Source organism: Phascolarctos cinereus, unplaced genomic scaffold (genome assembly GCF_003287225.1).
Source record: "Phascolarctos cinereus isolate Bilbo 61053 unplaced genomic scaffold, phaCin_HiC Scaffold_2;HRSCAF=192, whole genome shotgun sequence".
NCBI lineage: Eukaryota > Metazoa > Chordata > Mammalia > Diprotodontia > Phascolarctidae > Phascolarctos > Phascolarctos cinereus.
Window position 1 is genome coordinate 52,243,509 of NW_027555625.1, and position 8,645 is coordinate 52,252,153.

At 44.4% G+C, this 8,645-nt stretch overlaps 1 protein-coding gene across 6 annotated transcripts in view; it reads right to left on the reverse strand.

Annotated features, from left to right (window-relative positions):
- Positions 1-600, reverse strand: part of ZC3H18 (zinc finger CCCH-type containing 18) — an 81,519-nt gene extending 80,919 nt beyond the window's left edge. The window contains exon 1 of one of the 6 annotated variants that reach the window (XM_020989171.2): positions 450-600. The gene's annotated coding sequence lies outside the window, so the exon portion shown is untranslated. Of the gene's footprint in view, positions 1-341 lie in introns of all 6 variants that reach the window. The other 5 variants (XM_020989174.2, XM_020989173.2, XM_020989176.2 and 2 more) reach the window with 5 other exon arrangements.
- Positions 601-8,645: the final 8,045 nt, after the last annotated feature.

The window sequence follows — 8,645 nt, forward strand, 5'->3', positions numbered from 1 at the left end:
GCCGCTTTCCGGGGGCAGTAAAGGAGCGGGATCGTGCGTGCTTTGGGGCCGCATCCCCCCGCGCGCGCCGCTCCCCCACGGAGCCCGGCGCCGAACCTGGCCCCTCCCCCCCACGCCCCACGCGCGCACGCGCACACACTCTCGCGCGCGCCGGGGGAGCCACGAGCCCTGAAGTGCTCGAGCCCCTCCCCCCTCCCCGCCTCCGAGGCCCCAGCGCGCGGCCCGGCCTCTCCTCCAAGGCCGCCGCCCCCCGGCCGGCCCCCGCCGCGGCCTCCAGCCCAGGCCGGGCCTGCGCCGCCGCCGCCGCCGCCGCCGCCCAGCCCCCGGCGCCCGCTCCTCACCTCACCTCAGCGCGAGGGCGGTCGGGGAGGAGAGGAGGGGGACGGGGCGGGGGAGGGGAGGCAGCGGCGCGGAGAGACGTCTTCCCGGTCCTTCCGCTCCTCACAGACCTTGGCTGCTTCGGCTCCGGCTCCGGCTTCGGCTTCGGCTTCGGGGCGACGCGGGCGGAACAAACGGGCTCCACTACCCGCGGGGGCCGGCCATTGTGCGACGTCATCAGGCCGCGACCGCCTCTCTCCAGAGAGCGGGCTTCCCTCCTCCCTCCTTCTCCCTGGCCCGGGCCAGGCCGCTCCGCCCCCTCCTCTCTGCGCGCCGCGCCCTGCCGTGCGTGCTGTGCGTGCCGTGCGTACCGCGCTTAAAGAGACAGGCGCTGCCTCCAGCGTGATATCTTGCATAAAAGGGAGGGGAGGCATTGGGGGAAGGGCAGGATGGGGGAAGATAAACGGAGGCATGTTGGTCAATCAGGGTTTTAGCCATTATTCTGCACCCTGGAGAGACATGGACAAAAACGAAACAGCTCCTGCCCTCAAAGGGCTTAACGTTCCAACGTGTGCACGCAAGTAGGCAGGCACATGAAGAAGATACAATGTAGCTTTGGGGATGGGGGGGAGGTCCCAAAAGAAGAGCCTGAGTCTGATGAAGAAGACAGCAACTGAGCTGAAGAGGATTTCAAGAGAGAAGATGGAAAATGGGGTGCCGAATATATCTGTGGTCGGGGGCAGGGCAGAGGACAGCCGTAAGCCATCACAGAGTCTTGGGGGAGGGAAGGGAAATAATGTGTCAGAAGACTGGAAAGAGATGATGGGGGTCAGACTATGAAGAGCTTGTTTATATTTGTTGGTACATAATTGGTGCTTAATAAATGCATATCAATAATAACAATGCAGCTAGGTGGCGTAGTGGATAGAGTGCAGGGCAAGGAATTGGGAAGACATCTTCCTGAGTTCAGATCTGGCCTCAGAGGCTAGCGGTGTCACCCTGGGCAAGTCACTTAACCCTGTTTGCCTCAGTTTCCTTCTACGTAAAATGGGTTAGAGAAGGAAATGACACACCACTCCAGTATCTTTGCCCCTAAAAATCCAAATGAGGTCACAAAGAGACACGATTGAAAAAGTACTAAACAGCAAGCAAAAATGTTTAGTGAATGAATGGGAGTTTATTATGGCTGGAAGTGGCAGTACTAACATAGAAAAGCATCCTTAGGAAAAATTGCTTTGAGAGGCTTGAGATAGGGAAACCCATTATGAGAGTATTCAGGTGACCGGTGATAAGGGCCTGAACTGGGGTGGGAGTTGTTTAAGAGACTAGGAAGGAAGGAAATAACCATTTATTAAGCCCCGACTATGTTTCAGGCACAGCGGTAGGCACTTTACAAATAGTATCTCATTTGATCTTTATAACCACCTTGGAAGGTACCTGCTATTATTATTCCCATTTTACAGAGGAGGCTATCGAGACAGACAAAGGTTAAGTGACTTGCCCAGGCCATCAACAGGGAAGAACGGGTAATGATGGGGATGGGCTTTAATAACCCCTAAAAGGAAAAGACCGCGTCTTTGGAATCTGGACCCCAAGAAGGAAAAGCACTGGACTTTCCCACAAGGCCAAATCTCTGGCCTGAGGCTATAATCCTGTCTACTGGGCTTTTTTTTTTTTATCACCTTTGCCCAATCTCCCAATTTCTCTGTTACCCTTAACCTAACACAACCCTCCATTATCTTACCTCCCTATGCCCCCCCCCAGCCACTTCCCACCCTTAATCCTATCTAGGCTACATTCTCCCTTGGCCTCCTGGTCCAGGTCCCTTGCCCTCTGTTACCTCACTGGCCACCTCCATCCAGATCCTCTTTAGACCACTCCTCCTCCAGTCACAGACTACTTGGCCACTCCTAGATCCCTCCCACAGTCTTTCAGTATATAAGGTCCATCTGGCTCAGATTCTAAAGATCTGGCCCACTTGCATTAGTTATATTAATGCTTAGATTCCTTAGGAGTCTGGCCAATATGGTGGATTCTTTAAATCTCACCCACCCAGATTGATGTTCTAATAAACTTTGTCTTCATCTGAAAGAAGGGTTTGGGTCAAGTTCATTCAGGCAGAACCTGAGTGTGGTGATTTTTGCAGTCCCAGCACTCCCAACCCTCTAAATCCCAACAGTAATTACTGTCTAAGGGCAGATTTGAACTCATTTCTTCCTGACTCCAGAACCAGCTATATCTACTGGACCACAGAGCTGCCTCTTACAAGGAAACATTGCATATAAAACCTCAGTGACTGAAGGGATAGTGGTACCTTAACAGAAGTAGAGAAGTCTGAAAGAGGGAGGTTAGTAGTTAGAGCAGAGGAAGGAGAGGGAGAGTGTTCCAGGATAGGAGGACTGGCAGACAAAATGCCTTGAGCCAAAAGGTGGAATTTCTTGTTCTTGCAACAGTCTGGAGGCCTAAATCGCTAGATTGAAAAGTGTATATTGGGGAAAAGGTCTAAAAAGACTGGAAAGGTGAGAGGAGGTTAGGTTACATAAGACTTTGAAGGCCAATCAGAACATTTTATATTTGTTCTTGGAGGCCATAGTTAGCCACTAGAAGACAATGTGCATACATAAAACTGTACATCATATGCACAAACTGAATTAAAGGTGGTTATGAGAAGGATCCTGCTGTGCATGTTAAGGGGATAGAGAGGCTTCATGTGGAAATTGGCACTTAAGAGACTGAATGATACAAGAAAGAACACTGGATTAGGAGGCAGGGAAATTGCATGTTCAGATCTTGCCTGTCACTACCCTAGTTACTACCCTTTAAGCCAGTTGCATCCTCCCTGGGCCTCAGTTTCCTGACCTGTAAAATGAGGCTGCTGGAATAAATGGCCTCCAAGATCTAAAATCGATGAGCCTACTGGGAAAACCTCCTTCTATCAACTTCACTTAGCCTTTTATTCTGCGTCTGGGGGAAGCTGTGTAGCTTAGCATGGCGTTTCCTTCTACTAGACTGCTCTATGAGATGGGGACTCTCTAATGTCACTGAGTGCAGTGCCTGAACACAGTAGCAGCCTAATATATGTTATTGAGCTTCCTTTAGGGAACTATCCTTTGATGTTCCTGGGACTACCATAATAATAACAGCCAACATTTACATTTACATAGTGGATTATGGTTTACAAAGCATCTAAAGCCGAAGGTCCTTGAGGACCTGAATTTTCATTTTTGCATTTGTATCCCAAGCTTTTAGCACAGTCTCCTGCATATGGTGTGAAGCTTAATAAATTTTTGTTGAATTGGTTGTTTTATTGAGAAAGGAGGGAGGGAGAGAGGGAAAAGAGAAAGTGAGAGAAGGGAGGAAAGTAGGAAAGGAGAAAAATGAAAGTTGAAAGGAATGGAATGAAAAATAAGAGAAAGAGAAGGAAGGACTGGAGAGAGGGAATTGCAAATGAGAAGAGAGAACAAAGAAGGAGAAAGACCCCTGAACCTGACCCACCCTAGAGCCCCCTGGTTGCAGCGCTGCAGTTGCTCTGTGGGCCATTTCCAAAGACTTTGCAATTCCTTCAGTTTTGTATGTTTACACAGTGCCGGACACACCGACTGTCAGCTTTGAAGCGCCCTCACATCCGTGTCTTAGCCCATATTCATCTCCTGGGTGCACAGAGCTAAAAGGAACACATGTCCTTAATATGAAGTAGGTTTCCCACCCATACATAGTGTTCTGGCAGCCCAGCGCATTGGAGTCTGATGTGTCTGTTCCTGTGCTCCCAGTTCAGTGTGTACTGTGCCTCAGTCGTTCAGGTCCGGGGCTTCTAGAACAACTCTCCACAGTTCAAAGACAGACTTTTCCTAGAAAATGTGTGTGTGTGTGTGTGTGTGTGATCCTTTGTTTTTATTGATATTATTTGTTTTGCACACACATTCGTTTCACAATTTATTCCTTCCCCACTCTCCTCCCATCCCTAACAAAATTAAAAACGAAAATAGTTCAGCGAGAAATGTTCAGCAAAAGTAACCAGCACATCAACCTGAGCCAGACAGTAAATGCAATATCCCACATCCATAGTTCCTCACTTGTGCAAAGAAAGGAGGAATGAGCATTTCTTCTCTTCTTGGAGGTAGGGTCAAGCTTGGTGTTCATTTCCTTTTTTTCTCCTTTCCATTTGTGTTGCTATGTTCATTTAAATATTGTTTTCCTGTTTCTGTTTGCTTCTCTCTGTATCAGTTCATCTAAGTTCTCCTGAGCTTCTCTCAATTCATCATTTCTTTAGGTGTAGTAGTATTCCATTCTATTCGTGTATTACAATTTATTTAGCTATCCCCAACCTCATGGATCCCATTCCTTTAAAAAAAAAGTTTTCTTCTGCTAGCTTCCAACTGAACTGGTTCTAAAACAGTGGAGCAGCAGATTAAATGTCTGTTATGTGCAAAGGACTGAGAATACAAAGACCAAAATCTAAACAATCCACTGTCTAGGAATTTAATGCATTCTGCTGGGCTTGGGGGTGGGATACTAAGCATAAAGCCTCTGCACAAATTGTAAATACCAGGTAATTTAAGAAGGGAGAATTAACAAGGTGGGGAAAGTGAGGGAAATCCAGGAAGAAGGCTTCACAGAGAAGTGGTTCCTCTGCTGTGCCTTGAAAGAAATGAAGGTCTCAGAGTCAGAAACAGAGGAAGGAATGTGTGCATTCCAGACGTATAAAAATAATGACTGAGACAGGGAATAGAATATTGGTTTCAGGGAATAGCTAATAGTCCAATTTGGTTGGAATAAAGTCTGCATGATGAGGGAATAAGATGTAGTCTCCTAAGCAAAGGAGTTACATGATCAGACCCAAGTCTGGACCTTAGGAAGAGTCCTTTGGCAGCCATGCTAAAGATTGAGAATCTAGAAGCAGATTAAGTGGGAGGCTGTTACAAAAGGCCAGGTAAGAGGTAATGAGAGCCTGAACCAGGGTAGTTGTGTGGATGAACGGTAAAGACGAAGGATTTGACAGAGATGTACAGATATAATAGCAAGATCTGGAAACTGATTGGATATATGACCATGTGAGGGAGCCAGAGATATCAAAGATAACTCTGAGATTACTATCGTAGGTTGAGTGGGAGGCTGGGGAGGAATGGTGACATCCTCAATAGACAGGGGGAAATTTTTTAGGAGAAATAAGTCTGTGTAGGACTATCACAGGGTTACATTTACATTATTGACTAATAAACGATCTTTAAATGTGATGAGTAAAGCACAGGACTTAGAATTAGTCAGATGTGGGTCAAAAGCTACCTCAGACACTTAACTAGCAGTATGACAGTAGGTAAATCACTTAATCTTTCTTGGTGTCAGTCTGTCATCTATAAAATGGGGAAGGGTGAACTAGAAAGTTCACAGGTTCCTTCCAGCTATAAACCTCTCCAAGGCTCATCTATAAAATGGGGATAATGGTAATACCTGAGATGTAGCTTCATGTGGCAGGTGGAGGAGGACTCAATTTCCAAGATCCCCTGCAGCTACAAGTCTGATCCTAGGTACCTGACAGAGTCATCCCGAAGGTGAAGAAGATGCTTAGAATCTACTTGATGAGAGTTTCTGAGAATCAGTGACAATTATGTAATGATGATTTAGAAAGATCATGGAAAAATCCATTATCAGCTCTAGAGTGAAGGAAGAAGAGTGAAGTGATCTCTAGATTGAGAGCTGAGGAGCACCCACTTTCTTGAGGTCAATTCCTTTACCTTTGAAAAGAGTGCTGTGGACAAGGTTGTTTCCCTAGGTCCTTTCTAGCTATAAATCTTAAAATATTAAGACCTTTGTCTAGTGTCTTTTGTTAAGTGATGTTTCCTATGTAAGTAAATTTTTCAGATAGTTGAAGATTATCCCTTTAAGTCCTAAACACCCTTTGCCCACCCCCGAAGTTATCCATATTTTCAATTAAGTTGGAAAGTGATGAGAGGCAATGTGGCTTAGTGGAAAGAGAGCTGGCTTAAGGGTCAAGAACCTGGAAAGCAAAGCTAGGCATAGACCAACATCTCACACTATATACCAAGATAAGCTCCAAATAGGTACATGATTTAGACAAAAAGGATGATATTATAAGCAAATTAGGGGAGCATGGAAAAGATTACAGGTCAAATGAATAAGAGAAGAGTTTATGACCAAACAAGAAATAGAGAAAATCATAAGAGGTAAAATGGATAATTTTCATCCCCAGAGAGCCAGACAAGATTGTAACTGGTGGGAGTCCTCATCCCATTCATATAAACACTGAAGACCCAGATTTCTTGATTGAATCCATCAAAAAGTATAAATTAGATGTAAACAAGTAATTTTATCGGTTTTGGAGAGGGTGAAGTGCCTGTCATCTGAGCCCCAGCCTCATCACCAGAAAGTTGGTCCCAATGTGCATGTTTTAGGCCACACCTAAGAAGACTTTTTACTAAGTAACAAAGGGCTTAGGTCTGAGTTGATGAAGAGGATGTCTACCATTATCAATGAAATCCTAGATCCATTAAATTAAATTTTAATTAAATTAAAAAGGTTTTGCACAAACAAAAGCACTGCAACCAAAATTAGAAGTAAAGCAGGAAACTAGGGGGAAATTTTATAGCTAAGTTTCTCTGATAAAGGACTCATTTCTCAAATATATAGAGAACTGAGCCAAATTTATAAAAATAAGAGCCATTTCTCAATTGATAAACTGTCAAAGGATATGTACAGTTTTCAGAAGAAAAAAAATTAAAGCTATCAATAGTCGTATCAAAATTCTCTAAATCACTAGTAATCAGAGAAACACAAATCAAAACAATTCAAAACAATCAAAACAGCATAACAACCAGCATATCACCTCACACCCATTGGATTAGCTAAAGTGACAGAAAAGGGAAATGACAAATGCTAGAGGCGATGTTGGAAAAGTAAGGACAGTGGAGCCGCAAACTGGTTCAACCATTCTGAAGAACAATTTGGAACTATGCCCAAAGGGCTATATAAAACTATGTATACCCTTTGATCCAGCAATACCACTAATAGGTCTGTACCCCAAAGTGATCCAGGAAAAAGGATCACGTATAGAAATATTTATGGCCACTCTTTTTTGTGATGGCAAAGAATTAGAAACTGAGGGATGCCCATCAATTTGGGAATGGCTGAACAAATTGTGGTATATGATTACGATGGAATATTACTGTACTGTTAGAAACAATGAAGGAGATGGTTTCAGAAGAACCTGGGAAGACTTATATAAGCTGATGCAAAGTGAAGGAAGCAGAATTAGAACACTGTACACAATAGTTGCAGCATTGTCACGAGTCAACTGTGAAAGACTTAGCTGCTCTGATCAAGGAAGCGCGACAATTACAAAGCACTCATAATGAAAAATGCCATTCACTTCCAGAGGAAAAATGGGTGAATTTTATGTGAAGACTGAAACATAATTTTTGACTTTATTTTTCTTGCTTTCCCCTCCTGCAACATGGCTAATGTGGAAATGTGTTTTGCCTGACTTCATATGTATAATGGTTATCATATTATTTGCCTTCTCAATGGGGAGGGGAGAGGCTAGAGGAGGGAAGGGGCTAGAGGAGGGGAGAGAATTTGGAAATGAAAACTAAAAAAAAGATTAACAAACAAGCAAACAAACAAGAGTCAGGAACCTGGGTTCAAGTGCTGCCTCTGGCACAAATGACTGTAGCCAAGTCATTTAATTGTTTACTTCCCCAGGTAATGCTTTAAGACTACCTGTTTCACAGCTCAAACTAATCTGTACTGATAAAGAGAATTTCCTCATCAGAGTTCCTTACACCAAATAAATCATGTCTGGATCCCTCCTCCCTCATTTCCCCCATAATCAGACATTTATTTTTCTTTCAGGAGACAATCAGGGTTAAGTGACCTGCCTAGGGTCACATAGCTAGTAAAAGTCTACAGTTGAATTTGAACTCAGGTCCTCCAGATTCCAGGGCAGGCACTCTATCCACTGAACCACCTAGCTGCCACTAAAATTGCACATTTAAACAGAATATATTCTAATACTTCAGAGAATCTAGGATTTCACTGATAATGGTAGACATCTTCTTCATCAACTCAGACCTAAGCCCTTCATTACTTAGTAAAAAAGTCTTCTTAGGTGTGGCCTAAAACATTATGCACATTGGGACCAACTTTCTGGTGATGAGGCTGGGGCTCAGATGACAGGCACTTCACTCTCTCCAAAAACTGAAGAAATTATTTGTTTAAACTAATTTATGCTTTTGATAGATTCAATCAAGAAATCTGGGTCTTCAGTGTTTATATGAATGGGATGAGGACTCCCACCAGTTACAAACTTGTCT